General features: G+C 41.8%; 1 long non-coding RNA gene across 1 annotated transcript; it reads right to left on the minus strand.

The window, feature by feature from the left end:
* Positions 1–8113: 8113 nt before the first annotated feature.
* Positions 8114–19333, minus strand: LOC110350644 (uncharacterized). Its single transcript, XR_015448962.1, has 4 exons — positions 18921–19333; positions 14730–14875; positions 9062–9118; positions 8114–8320 (listed from the first exon to the last, which is right to left on the minus strand). It is a non-coding gene; the product is annotated as an uncharacterized LOC110350644 (long non-coding RNA).
* Between the last annotated feature and the right edge of the window lie 1495 nt (positions 19334–20828).

Raw genomic sequence — 20828 nt, forward strand, 5'->3', positions numbered from 1 at the left:
TCACCACCCCAGCCTTAAGCACTTGCTCAAGCTGCTGCCATCTGCAATCATCGAAGCTAACATCTCAGAAGTTGATCATGTGCCCTTGTCATCCCCAGGGGCTTAAGAGACCTGGGACCTATACTCCCTGAGGTCCTTCTGTTCCCAAAAAACAGAGGCTCAGATGAGCAGGACCATGAAGGGCAGCAACCAGCTACCAAGGTGAGCTCAGTCCCACTGGAGTGCAGAATGAGTAGAGTTACCCGGGGAAGGTGCTGGGGGCAGAGAGAAAACTACTCTGAGGCAGAAAAGTGGCAGGCATCCCCTCAGTCTGATTCTACATTTGCCTGCTGTGCTGAAGGCTCCTGGGGGTGGCCAAGAGGGATGGATGTAGCAGGACAGAGAGGCTGCACTCCCGGGAGGCCAGCCAGCAAGGCTGAGGACAGAAGAGACAGAGGAGTAGTTGTGGAAAATCTCCACTACCCATCTCATCAACCCACAAACTCAAAACCAAGAAATAGAAATAACAAATCCCTAGCTCTGCACATCACAGAAAAGAAAAAAGCTTTTAGAGCAGCTGGAGAAAACCCCAATTATCGTCAAAGCAGCAAGAGGGGGGTGACTTTCCATCAAAAATAATGGAACATTTATAACCTGCAGGAAAGAAAATACTTCTTTATTTTTAATTTTTTTAAAAATAAATTTTATTTTATCCCATTCCCTCCAAGTCCCCTCCCCTCCCTATGTACAAAATGTTTGTTTCCATTTTTTCCTTCTATTTTCATTTTTAGAAAATACTTCTTTAAAGAAAAATTTCTGAAATGTGAACTATAACACACAGGAATACAACATACAGCACAGAAGTCAATTAAAAATAAAATTTAAGGCAATGTACAGCTGGGTGAATTTTCACAAAGCAATCATCACAAAACATGGAGAAGGGCCACCTTGTCCCACTGCCCTGATGAACATCCGGCAGGCAATTCCAGGCCTTTACATATGTTCTACAACCTAAGCACACAGCCCTTAGCACAGTTATCTTTTAAGCAAGTTCTTGTGTTTCAAACTCTCTATAGTTGGAAGCAATCAGCGTATGATTGCTTGTGTCCAGCACCTTTTTTAACTGTGGTTCGGTGGTGGTGTTGGGTGGAGCCACAACTCATGGAATCCTCGCTGCTGACCATTATTCCATTGTGCAAATAGACCACACTCTCCTGCCTGCAGACATGGCTGGTTTCCATTTGGGCATTTATGGATAACTGCTGGAGACCAGCACTCTACGGGCCCCAGGCCCTGGCCATCCTCTCTCCTGCATATCTTCAGGAGAGGGACAGCTGGGTTGTGAATTTACCAGACCATCTACTCCAACAAAAAATGCCAGTTTTCCAAGGTGCTTGTGCCTCTGCCCCTGTCAGCAAACCTGTGTTCCAGCTGCCCCATGCCCTCCCTGCACTCCCTAGAACCTGTCTTGTGCATACCTGGCAGCATTTGTGCTTCTCTCCTGGGAAATGAGGCTGAGTGTCTTTTTCAAGCACTTACTGGCCATTTGGATGTCCCCTTTTGCGAAACACCTATTTTAGTAACTTGACCATTTCTTTCCTACTGAACTGTGGCTTTTTTGCTTTTGTAGGTGTTTCCCATTCAGCTGATACATGTACTCTGACAGCTCTCTGCATCGCAGGAAACTGCCCACTCAGAGGCTCCCGTTTCTACGTTCTTTTTAAAAACAAGAGTTTCCAACTTCAGTACAGTCATAATTGCCAACATTCTTCATTCAGTTACTGCTCTTCTCCAAGACATAAATAGATGTAAAAATAGAAAGAAAATCAATACTTTTAACCAATCAAGGCATATGGTAATTCCTACAGTGTTGGAGGGTCCTGATTTTTTATTTTTTTCAATTTGTATTGCTGGGGATGGAACTGGCCTCACACATGCTAGGCAAGGGCTTGACCACTGAGCTACACTTCCAGCCTTGGGGCCTATTTCTTGATGCTGGTGTTAGTCACATGAATATTTGCTTCATAAAAGTCATCAAATAGCACATTTAAGATTGATGCAATTTTCTATACGCTATGTATGTATTATACATGTATGTTTATGGCTGTAATTGTCATAAACACCACAATAGAAAATAACCAAAATGAATAAATTTTTATATGGGTTCAAGTAATTTCCCTGAAGGAAATAATCATTACACTGATGCATGAGATTTGGTGGGTTTGGCGAAGCCCTAGCCCTTGGCATCTAGACGCTGGCTCCTAAAACGATTAACCACCAACAGAAATGGGCACCTCTGGGGAAATGGCCAATACAGGGCTTGGGGAAACCTCGGACTCTGACTGTCTATTTACCTTTTAGTTGTAAATCTTTGTTTTATGAATTTTAAAGCTATATTATTAGGTGAGTACAAGCTTAGGATTGTTATGTCTTCCTAAATTGATCCTTTTAATATTATTAAATGATTACATTATTGCTTGCAATATTTCATTCATTTAATTTTTTTTTTTTTTTTTTTTTTTTTGGTACCAGGGATTGAACTCAGGACCTTGGCTTTCGAGGCAGGTGGTGGAACCACTGAGCTAAATCCCTGCCCCAATATTTCATTTATTAAGCTACCATTTTTCCTGATACTTATTTAACTATGCTGCTTTCTTTTGACTAATGTTTATAGCCATATCATATTTCCATTTTTAAATGTAGGTATACTTTATTATCTTTTACAAACAATAAGAAGCTGGATTAGCAATATTTTACTTTTTTGGTTGTTTTTCTAATATTTGATTTTTTGCTGAAACATTTGTTAAGGGAGTTAGTTTGGTTGAGTTAGCTCAGGACTGGATTTCAGTTTTGTTTTGTTTTTCTGGTACTGGGGATGGAACTCAGGACCTTGCACTTGCAAGACAGGCGCAGCGCCATTGAGCTAAATCCCCGGGCTGGGTTTCGATTTTTGAAAGCTTGAGTCCTCTTTTATTCTATTCCTGATTGGGGCAGGCCCTCCTGAGCATTCACAGCTGGGGCTATATTTCTCCTAAGCCCTCACCACTGTGGCAGATGTGGCCTTTCCAGCACAGCCTTTGAACGTGGCTTCTCAGGTCTGTGCCCATGGAGCTGGAGCATCTCAGTGGACCCTCAGCAGTGGTCTGCTCCCAAATCTGAGGCAGGCCACTTTCCAGTGGGACCTGGTCTCTCATGCATCATGAGAAGCCAGGAGATTTCGCTCGGTCCCACAGAGTTCCTAGCTCAAAACCTCACCTCAAGAGCCCCAGAACTCAACAAGTATCCAGCTTCCCCCTCCTCCTCTTCCTGTCTAGCTCACAAGAGCCACCAGGTGTCCAGTGGTTTCCCCTCCTCTGGGAGGACCCAGCACCCAGGCCAGGCCTTTTCATTTGCATTTCTAGCTTATCCTGGTGGACATGGACCAGTCCCTGTACGCTACTTCCTTCTCTCAGAATTGGCTCCCATGAGAAAATTAACCAATTGTATCAACTACTTGGGATAAGATTATCCTTTTCAGAATTTGAGTTTCTCTGGTCTGCATTGCTTTGATGGCTCTCCAATGCCCTAGTATGCTTGTAGCCTGTATTTTTCTGGTGTTCCTGAAGTCAACTAGTGACTTCCTACATCTCAGTGAAGCAGGCCTTCCGTGGTATCTTTCTCTCTATTACCAGTTCTTTGTTCTTTTGTTTGTTTGGTGGTGGTACTAGGAATTGAACCCAAGGTCTTTGCACTGAACTACGTCCCCCCAGCCTTTTTATATTTTTTATTTTGAGATGGGGTCTCGCTAAGTTGCTAAATTGCCCAGGCTGGGCTCAAACTTGTCATCCTCCTGCCTCAGCCTCCCAGAGTGCTGGGACTAGAGCTGCACACCACTATGGCTGGCTTCTGTATGAACAGTTCTTAATTCCCTATACTTTAAAAATATTCTTTGTTGTCTTCTAGGGTCTTTATTGCTTTGTCTTTCATATTTAGATATTTATGTGAGGCAAGGTAAGTGTCACCTTTCTGTTTTTCTGAAAAGTTGCCCTTTCTTCTGCGTCATGGGCTGTTGCAGTCCTGTGTCCAATGTTCCTTCCACAAGTTCCATTTCCAGGTTCTTTATTTGGTCTTTGGTCTGTCTTTGTACCAATACCACAAAGAGTTACATGTATATTAGGCCTCTTGTTCTTAAAAATTTCCTGACTATTCTACTTCTGATTTTCATTTAATTCTGGAATCAATTTGTCAAGTTTTTGTTTTTTTTTTTAAAAAAAAGCCAATTGAACCCTGGTGGGCAGTGGCACATACCTGCAATCCCAACTACTCAGGAGGCTGAGGCAGGAGGATCATAAATTCAAGGCTAGCCTGGGCAACTTGGAGACTCTGTCTCAAAATAAAATTTCAAAAGGCTGGGGATATAGTTCCGTGGTAGGCTGCTTACATAGTATTCACAAGACACTAGATTCAATCCCCAGTACTAGAAGGAGGGGGGGACCTATTGAGATTTTTATTGGATCTAAAGATACATTTAGGGAAAAATTACATTTGTTAATATGGAATTTTTCAAATTTTCAAGTGTGGTAATCCTTTTATTTAAGCCTCCTTTAATTTCTCTACAAAATGCTTAACCATTTACTGTGTAGAGTCTTACACAGAGCTTGTTAGATTTATTTCTAGACATTTGATTTTTATGCTATTATAAATGTCAGTTTGAAGTATTTTCTTTTCCAAGTGTTTATTACTGATGTAAAGAAATCCGATTGACTTTTAAAAAGCAATTGCACAGTCAGTATCCTTACTAAGCATTTTTTTTAACTTAATGATTTTTTTGAAGCTTCATCTAAATTTTCTACACATGCAATCATAGCATGTGATCACATGAGTGGTAACAGTTTTAGTTTTTCCTTCCTAATCTGCATACACTTTGTTTTTCTTGATTCACTGCATTTCGTAAGACCTCATTTACAATGTAAAAATAGAAGTTGCCACATCAGGCTTTTCTGTTATGATCTTCATCTCAATGATAAGCCCTTCAAGGCTATGCTACTTTGTGTGATATTTGTTCTAAGTGTTTGTAGTCGTCCTGTATTATTTAAGGAACTTCTTTATTATTCATAATACACTTACACTGGCATTTCTGCTTTGATGCCACAAATCTGAAAGATTTTGTATTCTGCAAAAGTGTGGAGTAAAAATATCAGAGCTAATGGGAAAATAAATTTTGGGAGCAAAGTCCTGCAAAACCTGTGGAATTTCTGCAACTGGAGAGAATGACAAGAGCCAAATGCAATCCCTCTCTTTCTCCTGGCCCCACACACTGCCTCTTTCCACGCTCTGCTCTGGCTCCAGATTCTTGCTGCAGAAATCTGGTCCTTAAAGATGATCACCTTGAATGTCCCAGATTCAAACACTGCTCCAGGGGCATGTCTAACCTGTGGCTTGCCAGTTGCTTGCCTTCTTTTTGTCTTTTGGTTTTTGTTTTTTGAGGCAGTGTGTCTCTTTGTAGTTCAGGCTGGCCCTGAACTCCTGGTGATCCTCCTGTCTCAGCCTTCCGAGTGCTGGGATCACAGGCGTGCACCACCGTGCCCAGCTGCTTGCCATCTTTTTTATTTTTTAATGTTCTATTTTTTAAAAGTATATATTTTTTTCTTTTTTGGTACTGGGGATCAAACTAGGGACCTTGCGTGGCTGGTGGCAGAACCACTGAGCTAAATCGACGGTCTTAAAAAGTGTATTTTTAAAAAGGAGGTTTTTTTCTTAGAAGTTATCAAATTTATTTCAAAAAAGATTTTTGTAATATGCTTTCTATACCCTTTTAAATTCTGTAAAATCTGTGGTAATGTCTCCTAGATCTTGATATTGTAATTTTAAAATGTATAACTGAATTGTGCAATAGGAAGAAAAGGTCTAAAGAAAGAGGGGAAGTGGGAGGGGTAGGGGAAAGGAAAGAAGGGAAAAGAAAAAAATATGAGAAAAATGGAAACAAAGTCTTTGCAAATAGGGAAGGGTGGAGGGGGTGAAGGGAGGGCAGGGGAAGGGAAAAAAATAAGAACCAAGATACATCATGTACAGGTACAAGATCCCAATGATGAATGTAACTGTATTTTATACCTAAAATGTACCAATAAACTTAATGGGAAAAAAATAAAATAAAATAAAATAAAAGAGCATTTGATTTGGAGTCAGAAAAAAAATAAAAATGAAAAGGAGGTTTTGCTACTTATGCACATTAACTATATCTTATACACAGACATTTCTTTCTATACCAGTTGCTGTTGAGCCAGTTTACAATTCATGAATATGCCTTGTAACATAAATGGCTCTATTTTATTAAATTTCTATGAAAGTGTTAAAAATTTTTCTACATCTTTTAATTTGATTGTGATATTCCTTCTTTAACCAATGTATGAAGCAAATTAATTTTTTCTGATATTAAAAAACTTTGCATGTCTGAACTAAATCTAAAATATGCACTCTATCAGTATTTTAAAAACATTGGCACTTCTGTTGTGATTGTTTTTCAGACACAAAAGTGTGTGATAGACTTGTAATGTTCTTCCTCACCCATGCTCCTTAGATCAGGACTCCGGTTCCTCCAGGTCTTTTTTTGTGTGTGTGGTACTGGGGATCAAACTTGGAACCTTGAGCTTGTGAGCCAGGTGGCAGAACTACTGAGCTAAATCTCCAGCCCTCTCCAGGTCTTAATACTGGGAAGGTTCTTGTCTTATCCTTTATCTTTGGTATAGCAGCTGGGGAACCCACATACCCTACTTTCCAATGTAGGAAGCTTTTAATTTTAGTTTCAATTCCTTTATGAGTTATTGTTTTCTACTTATTTATCCCTGTCGCCAATATCTTGCACTAAATATTGAACAAGTTATTTTTTATATTTTTATACTCAAATATAGACATAATTACTGTCCACTTCATGATGTCACCATAAGAGCCACTGAAAACTTTGTACTACCTTTAGAACAATTTCTTTTTATTCAATGTATTGACTTTTTCATCCTCAAACACACTCAATAAACATAAAAAGTGATCGTTTGTTGTTATGGTTTCAAATAAAATCATTTTTACATTTTTTTGCTCAACAGGGTTCTTTTTTTTGGTACCGGGGATGGAACTCAGGTTCTTGCGCTTGCAGGGTGGCGGTGGAACTACTGAGCTAAATGCCCAGCCCTCAACAGAGTTCTTAGAATGTTATATGACACGATTTGAATTGCGTGACCCATTTCAATGAACCTGACATGTTTTATTTGTTTCACACATGCTGAGTAAGGGGGTAGAGACTGGTATTCTCCACAACTTTTCTGTGGATTATAGGTGTTGAAAACTGCTCTCAGGTTAAGCTTCTACTTTTTCCTTCAATATTTTTCTGGTGCTATAATTTTACTTTCGACTGAAGCCTGAATGCAAAATAACTGTTACTGATTAGTGACAAATTGACTGACCAACACATTGGCGGAGAAATGGTGCGGGAAAAAAAAGGGTAAGGTGACCTTTTATGACACTGTATTTCATGCACAAATTATTCACTTCCGATCGCTGTCTGCGCTGCTAGGCTAAATGACATTTCTGTTTGTTAAAATAGTTTCGGTATCTTGAGTTGAGTTGAGATAGAGCACAATGTAACTTTTATTTCTTTTTTTTTTTTTTTTTGGTACCGGGGATCAAACTCGGGTCCTTCCGCTTGCAAGGCAGGCGGCCGAACCACTGAGCTAAATCCCCAGCCCATAACTTTTATTTCTAAAGTTAATGGGAATATTATTTTGTCTACTGGTTTTTCTGCTACTGGCAGGATTTTCAGGAAAAAATTAAGTTACTATAGGACCAGGTGTACTTCTATTTAAGCCTTTCAATTCTTTTCTGAAGTCATTTTTCTAAATTTGACAAATAGCATCTTTATTGTATTTGATTTAACTACTTTGAATTGCTTATTTCATGAAATTAACTACTTTGATTCAACTAATGTTGATAATAACATTTTCTAATATCTAAACCTATATGAATGTTCTAGTTAAATTTTTTCATGAAGTTGTAACATAATTGCATTTTGGGTACAGTGTATTTTCTAAGTGTTCCAAGACATAGTTTACACTTACTTAATCTTTTGTTAACATATCAAATGTCCTTGAAAAAAACAGTTACAATGTTGGGGCTGCAATCTTTATTTGACTGTAGGCAAAAGTTGTTACATAGGGTGTTTTGTATACCTACTGAGCTTGCTGTAGGGAGAGGAATTGTCCAAAGGCCCAGCAAATGAGAGCTGAAATCCAGTGGTTCATTTACACCAAAGCTTTGGGCTGCTCCCCAGGATTGCGATCTCTGCAGGCTTGTTGTTGGCACATCGGACGGTCCTCTGATGAGAAATGGTAGAAGGGTTCCCTGGAGGCCATGCCAGGCTTTTCTCAGATGGCATGACCAGCACACTGCCTTTCCACTCTACTGTACTCACGGTGAGAACCTCACCCTGGTTGCACTTTCCCAGCCTTAGGGCCACCTCCCTGCTTTCTCCCACACAGGTGGTTCCCCTATTAAAAATCCTCCACGCTGGGTCCTGTCTTGGCATCTGCTCCCTGGAAATCCCAGAGCAGCACCAGGAATGCAGGAAGTGGTCTGAGAAAAGTGATGAAGAGAGGATTAGAATGGTTCACCTTGGGGACAAAGAGGCCACCTCCTGGTCACTGGGCAGGGGTGGACAGCCCCCAAGACAAGATGGAGGCTCTGTTGTCAGCAGTTTCACTGGTGATGACTAGAGGAGGCCAGGGGAAGAGAGCCCCATGGAAGCACAAAATGATGGGGGTGGTGCCCACAGAACCAGGAGGTTGGCTGGGCACTACTGAGCTGTGCTGATGCCCACTGAAGGAAAATGACTCCGAACGAAGGCTGCCAAGGAAGCTGAGAGCTCTGTGGCCACTGCCTGTGTCCGTGGTGGAAGGCAGATGCATCTGAGCTGCAGGCCTGATGATGACACAGAGCTGGGGGGTCGAACTGTTCAGCCTAGGAAGATCCAGTATGCAGAGGTCAGGGGAAACCTGGGGCCCTGAACACTGAGACAGGGATTCAAGAATGTCAGCCCAGGGGCTGCCCTATCACTCACCTGGCTCCCAGGAACTAGGGTTAAGTACTCCCACCATCCTGAAGGGACATGTGGTATCTGTAGGGTGGAAAAGATTGAAAAGAGTAATAATAAAGTACAATTTGCTTACAGTGAAATTTACATTTCTATGAGCTATAGGTAACCTCTACCAAAGCCAAGATACAGAACCTATTGCATAGAACACTATATTCCACCACTGCCACAACCTGCACACCCACTGAGGCCATTACATGGTCATGTCCCCTCCCCAGTTGCTTCTTCCTGGGTGCCATGGAAGTGATATCCGATAGCATGGAAACACTCAGGTCCAGCCCCTGTCATTCAGCATGATGTGCTGAGATTCTTGGATGCTGTGGAGTGTATTGTGGTTTGTTCCTTTGTGTTGCCAAGCTGTCCTCCAGTATATTCAGTGACACAGTTATCCACTCCCAAGGTAAGGGACAGTTTGGACCTTCTTGGGCTGGTTTTTTTTCTTTTATTTTTACTTCCCCTTCCCCGCTGCCTGTCTCCCTGGATCTTCAAGTGTCTCTCTCCATCTCCACAAAATCTATCTCCCTGTTCCCTGTCATCTTTTATTTTGTCCTCTAAATTATTTATATTTTGGGTTTCTCATATAAGAGAAACCGTGTGATAGTTAACCTTCTGTTTCTGATTTATTTCATTTTCTCTGGCTTTTGGTAATTCTGAATACAGGTGCAGGGTGTCTATGTGAACATACTTCTCTTTCACCCAAATAAACATTTGCAAGTAGAATTGCTGAGCCATGTGATCCATATATGTTTAATTTGATAAGAATTAGGGGTCTATTTCTGGACTCCTTATTCTGTTTCACTGATTTATTTCTCATTTACTTATCTCATTTACTAATCACGGTTTCTCAGCCACAGCACTGTTAACAGTTTGAGGCAGATGATTCTCCGCTGGGGGCACCATCCTGGGCATCACAAGGTGCTAAACCAAATCATTGGTCCTGCCCACTGCCCCAGCAGTGCCTCCCCCAAGGGAAACATCGTAAAATGACTTGACATTGCTGCATTTGGCAGCTGAGACCACCATTACAAACATCGCAACTTAGTGGCGTAAACAGCATTTATTTTCTCACATCCTGGAGGCTGGAAATCCAAGTTTCTCTCGAGGCCTCTCTCCTGGGTTTGCAGATGGCATCTTCTCCCTGTGTGTCTGGGTTCTGATCTCTTTTTATACGATCTCAGTCAGTTAGGTTAGAGCTCACTGAGTGGCCTTATTTTACATTAACCACTTCTTTAAAGGACCTATATCCAAATACAGTCACATTCTGAGGTGCTGGGAGTCAGGAATTCAGCCCCTAACAATGGCTCCATGGACTGGTGTCGTAGCTGAGAACCATGAGTCCCTCTTGACATCAGTGCCATTCGATCTTGATTTCTGTAGATCTATAACCCTTCAATAGCCAAGTCTTCTCTTTTTCCAAGTTGATTTTTCTGTTGTAGACCTCTTTCTGATATATATTCTCACTATGGAGTACAGGCTGGCCTTAAACTCACTCTGTAGCCCAGCCTGGCTTCAAACTCATGGTGATCCCCCTGCCTCAGCTTCCCAAGTGCTGGGATTATAGACATACATGACCATGCTGCTTTGATGTTTGTTTGTTTTTAATGTTTGTCTTGGTGTTTTGTACTTAAGGTTCTTTTGCATACAGGTATACATCCATTCACTGTTCCTATAAAATAATCATGAGGCCCCCAAAGACTGAACAGTTGGTGAAGAAAGGGGTGCAGAGGAGTTATATTCCTTCCAAAGAGCCCACTCAATCCTCTTCCACCAATCACTGCCACAGCCAAGTTCGCCCTGTGGCTTTGGCAAGGACAATGAGATTTTGTTCCATGACCTTTTATATCCAAACAAACAATCCCCGAGTGTTGTTATTCATTTTTTATTCAAGGTCACAAAAATTTTCTTCTATTGTATGCCAAATGTTTCACAGTTTTGTATTTTGATCTATGATTTAATTTTGTGCAAAGTATAGAGTTTAGGTTGCAATGTTTTTCCATATTGGATACTCAATTGTTTCAATGTCATTTGTTGGAAAAGGCTGTCCCTTCTTGCTATGGTGGGAGTGTGTCCCCCCAAAATCACATTGTGAAGCAAAGTCCCTGTTGTGGTGGTGTTAAGACATGGGGCCGGTGGAGAATCACAGGGCTCTGCCCTCATCATTAATGGATCTGTGCCTTGTAATTGGGCTGGAAGGAACAAGCTTAGGCCATTTTTACTCTTCTACCAGGTGAGAATGAAGCAACAAGACCCACATCAGATGCCAAATGCCAATACCTTCACCTTGGACTACCCAGCCTACAGAACTGTCTGAATAAATTTCTATTGTTTTCAAGTCACTCAGTCTCAGGTATTTTGTTAAGCAACACAAGTGGTCAAAGGTACTTCTCCAGGGCCGGGGATTTAGCTCAGTGGTTCGGCCACCTTCCTCTCAAGCGCAAAGTCCTGAGTTCAATACCTGGTACCAAAAAAAAAAAAAGAAGAAACAAAGGTACTTCTCCAATCCAATTGTCTTTGCACCTTTGTCAGAAATCAGTTGGTTTTATTTGTAAGGGCTGTTGCCTAAACTCAACTCCTTTCATTAATCTATGCATCTATCCCTTTATCAATACCATACTGTCTGGATTACTGTCACTATTTTAAAAAATCTTTAAAGTCAGGTAGTATCATTCCTCCAACTTTATTTCAAAATTGCTTTTGGCTATTCTAATTTTTTTTTTCCTAGCCAAAGAAACTTCATAAATATTTGCCTATGTCTACAAGATCCTAAGATTTTTGGAATCCTATTAAATCTGCAAATCAGCTTTGGGAGAGTTGACATTGTCACTGTTTGACTCTTTAAGTCCATGAGTGCATTTTGTCTCCCCACTCAGGCATTCTTAGCTTTCTTTTATCAGTGTTTTGTAATTTTTATGCAGATGCTGATTGGCTAGATTTAAAACTAAGTAATTTGAGGGAAATTTTTAAAAAATAGACTTTTAAAAAATAATAGTAGTTTTAGGTTCATGGCAAACTTGAGTTGTATATACGACTCCCAAATTCCTCTGTCCCCTATACCCACAGTGTCCCATATTTTCAATGCCTCCGTCCATAGAGGTACCTTTGTTACAACCTATGAACCTATGCTGACACATCTTTGCCACCCAAAGTCTGTAGTTGACCTTAGGGTCACCATTCTGTCATATATTCTATGGGTTCTGACAAATGTATATCTGTCATTGTAATATCCTACAGAATAGATTTGCTGCCTTAGAAAATCCTCTTCATTTTGCTCATCCCTCCCCCAGTCCCTGGAAAACACCAATTATTTTACTGTCTCTATATTTTCTCCTTTTCTGAATGTCACATGCTAGGATCATACAGGATGCTGCCTTTTCAGATTGGCTTCTCCCACTAAGCAATGTGCATTCAAGTTTCCTCTGTCTTTTCATAGTTTTATAGCTCTAGTTTATGCCATTATTATTATTATTTATTTATTTTGGTATCGAGGATCGAACTCGAGTCCTTGTGCTTGCGCAGCAGGCGGCGGAACCACTGAGCTAAATCTCCAGCCCCTCCTATGCCATTATTTTTTTATTGTGGAAAAATACACATAGAATTTACCACCTTAGGGCCAGGGATTTAGCTCAGTGGTTCCGGCACCTGCCTCGAAAGCACAAGGTCCGAGTTCAATCCCTGGTACCAAAAAAAAAAAAAAAAAGAATTTACCACCTTAGTCATTTTTAGTGCACAGTTCAGGGGCATGCGGCACATTCCGTTTGTTGTGCAACCATCACCACGGGCCACTGACAGAGCTTTTTCATCTTGGAAAACTGAAACTCTGCCCTCATTAAATGCTGATTCCCTACCCGCTTTCCCAGCACCACCGTTCTACTTTCTGTCTCTATGAATCTGACTCCACCGGAAACCTCAGTGAGTAGGATCACACAATATTTGTCCTTTTGTGACTGGTTTATTCCTCGAGGTTCATACATGCTCTAGTATGTGTCAGAATTTCCGTCCTTCTTGAGGCTGAGTAATAATATTCTATTTATAGACGGACCACATTTTGCTTATCTATTTATTCATTAATGGACTCTTGGATTGCTTCTACATTTCAGCTGTTGTGGACAAATCAGTTGAGAACATTGGTTGCACAAGTACCTCTTCTTTGGGGCCTTGCTTCCAGTTCTCTTGGCTGTAAACCTGGAAGTGGATTTGCTGGATCATATTGCATTCTGTGTCTAATGTTTGAGATATAGTTAATTTCTTTCTATTATGGAATAACATCTCATTGTCTAGATGTACAGTTTGTCTATCAGTTCACTTACTGAAGGATGTCTTGGGTGCTCTCAAGTTTTGGTGATTATGAATACAGCTATCATAAACACGCATGTGCAGGTTTTTGCATAGACATGTCCTCATTTGGGTAAATACTAAGGAATGCAGTGGATAGAGTGTGGTAAGAGTATGCTTAGCTTTGTAAGAAACTCCCAAACTGTCTTCCCAAGTGGCTGAATCAGGGCCGGGGATTTAGCTCCACGGTTCCGGCGCCTGCCTTGAAAGCACAAGGTCCCAAGTTTGATCCCTGGTACCAAAAAAAAAAAAAAAAAGAAAGAAAGAAAAGAAAGGTTCAAGTGGCTGAATCAGTTTGCATCCCCCCTACCAATGAGTGAAAATCCCTGTTGCCCCATCTCCTCACCAGAATTCAATTGTCAGTGCTGTAACTGTTCTCATAGAAGAATAGTGGTGTCTTGTTGTTTTAATTTGCAACTCCCTAATAACATAGGATGCCAAGAAGTTTTTTCATATGCTTCTTTGTTTTGGAGCTACTTTAAAGGATGTTTTTAATAATTTGGATCTCCAACTCTTCACTGCTATTGTAGAGTTACATTAAAATGATTGATTTTTATAAAGTGACCCTGTGCCCTTGATAATTTCACTTATTAATTCTAGGAGTCTTAGTTCGATGTGATAAATTTTCTGAGTATACAATCAGGTTGGCTGAGAAGTAGAGTAGCTTCATTTTTCCATTTACATTTTTACACCTCTCCCCTCCTCCCATCTAACTGTGTCTTTCAGGGCCACATCGGAGCTACCAACAATGGCCCTCTGTCTTGTTTCTGATCCCAGGGGCAAAGCATTCACCCTTTGACCACTACCTATGACCATGCTATAATGATTTCGTGGATGTCTCTATTTTTAAAATTTATTATTATTATTTTGGTTTTTTTGAGACAGGGGCTTGCTATGTAGTTCAAGCTGGCCTTGAACTTTCAACAATCCTCCTGTCTCAGCCTTCGGAATGCTGGGATCCCAAGCCTGTGCCATCATGCCTGGCTTGTGGGTGCCTTTAACTAGGTTGAAGCTTCATCCTACTAACTGGTTGAGAGCTTTTTTTGAGGGGGGGTACTGAGGATTGAACTGGGGTCCTTGGACTTGCAAGGCAAGCGGCGGAACCACTGAGCTAAACCCCCAGCTTGGTTGAGAGCTTTTATTGTGAGTGGATGCTGGATTTTGGTCAGTGGGTTTGCCTGCATCTATTGCTATTATCCTGCAGTCTTCCTCTTTAGTCCTTTTGTGTGCCCAGTTGCACTGATTTTAAACATCTAGGTCGCCTACACTCCGGGATCAAGGCTGCACAGCTGTCGTACCTCACCTGGCCTAGTACAGCAGCTGGGCTGGGCGGGCCATGCTCTGCGGAGAATATGGTACCCATGCTCATCACAGAGGAGGCTCTGCCCTTTTCTCCCTTTTCTTCTTGAAATGCATTTGGTTTTTGTCTCCAGTCGAGTCATGCTCCCCCTTTAAAAAAGAGAGAGGGTGAGAGAGTTGGAAAGTGCTCCTTTCTATCCTATTTTTGGGAAAAGATTGTGTGCAACTTATATTATTTCTTCCTTAAAGGTTTTGTATAACTCACCAGTGAAACTATCCAGATCTGGAGATTTTTACTTGTTGCTTTTGTGAACCTTTTTTTTTTTTCAAACTATGATTGAAATGTCTTTAATAGATATGAGGTTGTTCAGTCTCTTTCTTCTTGAGAGAGTTTGGTTGTTCATGTCTCTCAAGAAATTAACCACCCTCCCAAAAAAGGAAATTAGCCCATTCCATCTTAATTGTCAAATTTATGTGTTTATAATATTATAGTGTTATAGATATAATATAATATATATAGTGTTCCCCTAACACCCTTATAATGCTTGTGGGTCTGACAGCCCTCCTCCAACCCTAATGCCAGTCATTAATGTCTATTCTCTTTCATTCCCAGTCCTGCTAACAGTTTACCACTTTTAGTGATCTTTTCAAAGAACTAGTTTTTAGTTTTATCAAATTCTCCATTGTTTTGCTGTTCTCGGTGCATTGATTTCTGGTTTATATAGAGACACACACATATACATGCATATTTATTCCTGCTTGCTTATAGGTTACGTGCTCCCTGAATTCACCAGTGAAGCCATCCAGACCCAGAGATTTCCTTGTGAGAGGCTTTTAATTACAAGTTCCAGCTCTTTAATAGACAAAAGGATTACTCTGGCTATTTCTTCTTGAGTTTGGGGGTTTGTGTCTTTCAGAGAATTGGTCCCTTTCATCTTAGTTTCCAAATGTATGTATGGGCAGAGATGTTTGTAGTACTACCACATTATCCTTTTTATTTTTTATTACCAGGTATTAGTTGAACATATTAATGGGGTGCAAAGGGATCACTCAAAGCTTGCCTACATCATGCACAGATCAAACACAGCCCCTTTCCCGCCCACCCCCACCCCTCTAGTCTCTGTTAATGACTGCTCTACATTCAGGTCAACATATTTTAGCTTCCATATATGAGAGAGAGCACACAGGCCTTGTTTTTCTACACCTGACTTACTTCATTTAGCATCCTGTCCTCTGTTTCCAACCATTTTCCTGCAAATGACAGGACTTCATTTTCCTTTATCACTGAAAAATACCCCATTGTGTGTATGTACTCTATTGCTTTATGCACTCATGCACTGATGGGCATCCAGGCTGGTTCCACACCTTAGCTACTGTGAATAGCACTGCAGTAAACATGGATGTACAGGCATCTTTTTGGTGCACAGGCTTTATTTCCACAGGATACACATCTCGAAGTGGGTTAGCTGGGTCTTATGGTGGTTCTAATTTTAGTTTTTTGAGGAATCACCATGCTGTTCTCCATAATGACTACTGATTTACATTCCCACCAACAGCATATAAAAGAGCTCCCTTTCTCCACATCCTTGCCAGCTCGCTATTCTTTATTTTGTAATATATATATTTATTTTATTTTGGTAATGGGATCGAACCCAGGGTCTCACACATCCTAGGCAAGCACTCTATACCACTGAGCTACATTCCCAGCTCCTTAACAAATTTTTTTTTTTAAGACAGGGTCTTGGGGCCGGGGATTTAGCTCAGTGGTTCTGGTGCCTGCCTCAAAAGCTCAAGGTCACAAGTTTGAACCCCAGTACCAAAAAAACCCACAAAAAAACAAAAAAACAGGGTCTTCCTAAGTTGTCCAGGGTGACCTCAAACTTGCAACTTTCCTGCCTCAGCCTACCACGCAGCTAGGATTACAGATGTGGGGCCCCTGGATTAGCTTTCTTCCTTTCCTTTTTTTTTTGATAGAAGTTATTATTGTAAGATAGGGTGAGATGATCCTCATTGTGAGTTTTGTCTATTTGTTCTTTTACTGTGCTGGGCATGTAACCCAGGCCCTCAGGCATGGCTAGGCAAGTACTCTACCATGAGCTACACCCTCAGCCTCATTGTGGTTTTGATTTCCATTTCCTTTTTTTTTTTTTTTTTGGTACCAGCTATCGAACTGGGACCTTGCACTTGCAAGGCAGGGAGCGGAACCACTGAGCTAAATCCCTGGCCTGATTTGGATTTCTCAATGTTAATGATTAATGATTTTTCAGATATTTGTTGGCCATTTGTATTCTGTCTTTTGATAAGTGCCTATTCAAATCACTAGCTTACTTTTAAATGGGCATTTATTATTTGCAGAGATACATAAAAATGATTCCCATTTTTAGAAACATACTAAAAATATACATTAACCACAAAAGTACTTACTCTGACTGGAAGGAAAGTGGGCATGTCTCAAAATAGCAATAAACACAAGAGGCCAACATACTTAAATCATGACAAGCGTACATCTCATTTTTGACAAAAATAAGTTCTGTTTTTACATTAATGCTTCTATTATCAGCTTCAATATTAGATCCTCCAACCTCATGTACAGTTACTATGAAATTTCTGTTAGCATGTAGAACTCAAAGGCACTCCATTCTGAGGTCATAAAGTCCTGAGCTTAAGTAGGCAATGGGCTTTCCAATTAAAATTTTAACATAAATAATTCTAAAGATCAGAGAACATGAAAATATTTAAAAGTGTAATATTTGGTATATAAATAATTCATAACCTAATAATAAAGGTATACAGAATGTCAAAGACAAGACCATGTAAGGCAAAGGAATGTCTTCAAATCAAACTGATTTTTCCCTCGGTCGAGTTCATTTGAAGGTCTAAAGCTGATTTTTGTTGTTGTTTTTAAAAGCCTAAGAAAGCTAAATATGAAAATAAACATGAAACTGCTTAAGTTAAAAAATAAATGTTCCTCAGCTTAGTCCTCCAAAACCATGACAAAAGTATTTAATGATTAAAAACAAATATAGACTGGAAAAATACTGGACTAAATGGAGGAATAAAAATGAGCAGTTGAAAAGATTAAAAGACAGCTTTAAAGGCACCAATTGAAAGAACATTTATAGTTGGCCATTCAAATAATCCGTTTAGCATTCTTTTACTAGCTTACTTTTAAATTGGATTATTTGGGTTTTTTGGTTAATTTTTTGAGTTCCTTGTGTATTGTGGATTTTTTAGTTTGTTTTGAGACAGTGTCTTGCTATGTACTTTAGGCTGGCTTTGAACTTTTTATGTAGCCCAGGCGAGCCTTCTGCCTCAGCCTCCCTCCCCAGGGCTGGGATTACAGGCATGCGCCACCACACATGGTTGTGCTCTGGATATTTAGCATCCATAAACTGAGAAGTTGTAGAAGGTTTTCTCCCCCATTGATTGCTTTCTTAGCTGTGCAGAAGCTTTTCTGTTAGTGTGTGATCCCATCTGTAGGATTTTCCTTTTTCATCACTTCTCCCCTTTTTTCCCCTTGCAGTACTAGGGATTGAACCCAAGACCCACATTGAGCTAATTCCTAGCCCTTTTTAATTTATATTTATTTATTTATTTATTTTTGTACCAGGTATCGAACTGGGGACCTTGTGCTTGAGAGGCAGGCGGTGGAACCACTGAGCTAAATCCCTGGCCCTAGCCCTTTTTTATTTTGAGACAGGGTCTCACTGGGTCACTAAATAGCCCTTGCTGGGCTCTAACTTCTGATCCTCTTGCCTCAGCCTCCCAGGGTGCTGGGATTATAGGCATGAGCCACTAAGCTAGGCTTCTCTTTTCATTTCTTCTTTTTTTTTTTTTTTGGTACCGGGGATCGAACTCGGGTCCTTACATTTGCGCAGCAGGCGGCCAAACTACTGAGCTAAATCCCCAGCCCAGTCCTGCTAGAATTTTATCAAAGGTCTTGATCTTTTCAAAGAACCATCTTCATTGTGCTCTTTGAGAATGTATCTTTATGTCGTTCCAGGGATGCCAAACACGTACTCGCTTCCTTGGTCACACATGGCCACTTTGAGAGGGCTGAGGAAGCCTAACAGTGCGGCCCCTCTCCACAGCCCCTCACGCTGTATTGTCTCATAGATCACACACCTGGAGCCCCAGACACGCTGCGGTTTTTGTTAACAATGTCAAACTCATTTTGGAGAAGGGGTCTACTTGCCTGTGTGTTTACCTGGAACCCCGGATGGAGGGACCTTGGGCTCTGATGATAGGTGCTGTGGTCCCCAGGCAGTGGGGACCCTGTATCCTGTGAGATCAGTTGTCAGGTCTTCGGCCTCTGTAGTCGCAGATTGTGCCTGCTGCCTCTCAATCATGGTTGTTTCTTTTCTTGTAGGTTTTTGCTTTCTGTGTGAGCTCACATTTGCTGGGTCCCTATGTTTCCATTTTTCCCTTGTTCTTGCTAGGCTGCTCTGGGCACCACTGACTTTCTAACTAACAGCTTTTCTGGGCTACAAAATGAATGCACATGTGGGCCGAAAGCCTCTGTGAGGGTGAGCCTGACGCTACCACTCCTGGGGGAGATGTTTTATCGCCCTCCACAGACTCAAGAAAACATCTTTCCTCACTATCTGCTTTTAGTATATGTGCTGCCGAAGCCAGCACCCTCACTATCTGCTTTTGATAGCAGGAGGTTGTCCTCAGCCCACCTTTCCTCTGAGGGCGTGGCCTCTTTAGGAGCCCTTGCCACTAATTATTCACTTTGCAGGCCCGAGATAAGCCTCTTGCATCGCACCCTCCCACCTGGCTCTGAAATCTTTGAGAACCTTGTGCTATATTCTTTCCCCAGACGCAGTGCAGCTGCTGTCTGGTGCGACAGCCTGGATGAGTCTCACCACACTTCCTGGGTGGACGCAGCCACAGAAGTGCACACTGCCCAGCGGCGTTTGTGAGGCTCAGTAACAGCAAAACATATTTGACAAGGGAATTGGAGAGAGTGGTCACTCTTGCTGGGGCATCGAAGTGGGTCCTCTTGTGGTGCTGGGCTGTGCAGGCTCTTGGCCAGGGGGCTGCCTCCAGGAGGCGCTCAGCCATGAGCAGCCATTCCCACTGCTCCAAAGAAGTTTTTTATCAATGCAAAGTGGCCACGGCAGCAGGAAGGACACAGCCACTGGTCTGATGGCAGCAGGGGGCTGGGCTCTGATCCAGAACCTCATGCCTGACCTCCAGCACCCAATTTGTTCGTCTCATAACAATTGTCCTTATTTTTGTGAGCTTGGCTAAGCATTTAAACAGATGTTTCTTGTTTTACCCAACAACTGCATGCTTTTAAGCCAGAGAGTTTCCAGAATGTGTATCTTCTTGTGCTTCTACAACTGGAAGCTGCTGGGGTGAATTCTTCATGTGGAAAACACTATGTCTGCTCCAATAAGACCATCCCTGTCCCTTGGTCTTCACAGGGCCCTGCTCCTGGCCAGGGGAAGGGCCAGAAGGTCAGAGGATGCAAGAGAGAGCTGCCTCCTGCAGCTGTGGCATGCCTTGACCTTCCCCCTTATAGCTTGAGCCTTTGATGCAGGTTGAAGCCTTTGCTCCCAGTTTTTAATAGCATCTATTACCTCCCCCGCGGGCTGGCAACCTGCTTCTCATAGGCCCAAAGCCACGTGCCCAGAGCATAGCATGGGTCCCAGGATGTGTGTCAAGCATTTCCAGAGGCAGCCTCCTTTTCCAGGACTGCTTCTCAGAAGCTGACCCAGCCTGGACCTGAGCTCCAGGACAAGGGCTTCTGTCCCTCTTATTGCTGCATCCCCAGAGCTTACCAAAGCCTGAGACATGGATGCTCAGGAAACATGCAAGATGACCTAAGGACAGGCTGCTCATCAGCAAAGGCTATAGGCGAAGAACCACAGTAAGAGCAAGCATTGGGTGAGGATGTATTTATTGAAAGGGTTTCAGGGCCTGTTGGACCTTTGCTGAGGGAAATTGCCAAGGGCAACCACCTTCTGGGAGGAAGAGGGAGCCTGGAGCCTTGTGGGGCCTGAGGCTCCCTTATCCCCACATAGGGCTGCTCTAGATCTGACCCCATGTTGGGGAGACAGCAGAAAGAAGGGCAGCAGGAGTGATGGACAGGGAG

Source organism: Heterocephalus glaber, unplaced genomic scaffold (genome assembly GCF_053883595.1).
Source record: "Heterocephalus glaber isolate CG9 unplaced genomic scaffold, H.glaber_assembly_v1.0 deba00000594, whole genome shotgun sequence".
NCBI classification, from domain to species: domain Eukaryota; kingdom Metazoa; phylum Chordata; class Mammalia; order Rodentia; family Bathyergidae; genus Heterocephalus; species Heterocephalus glaber.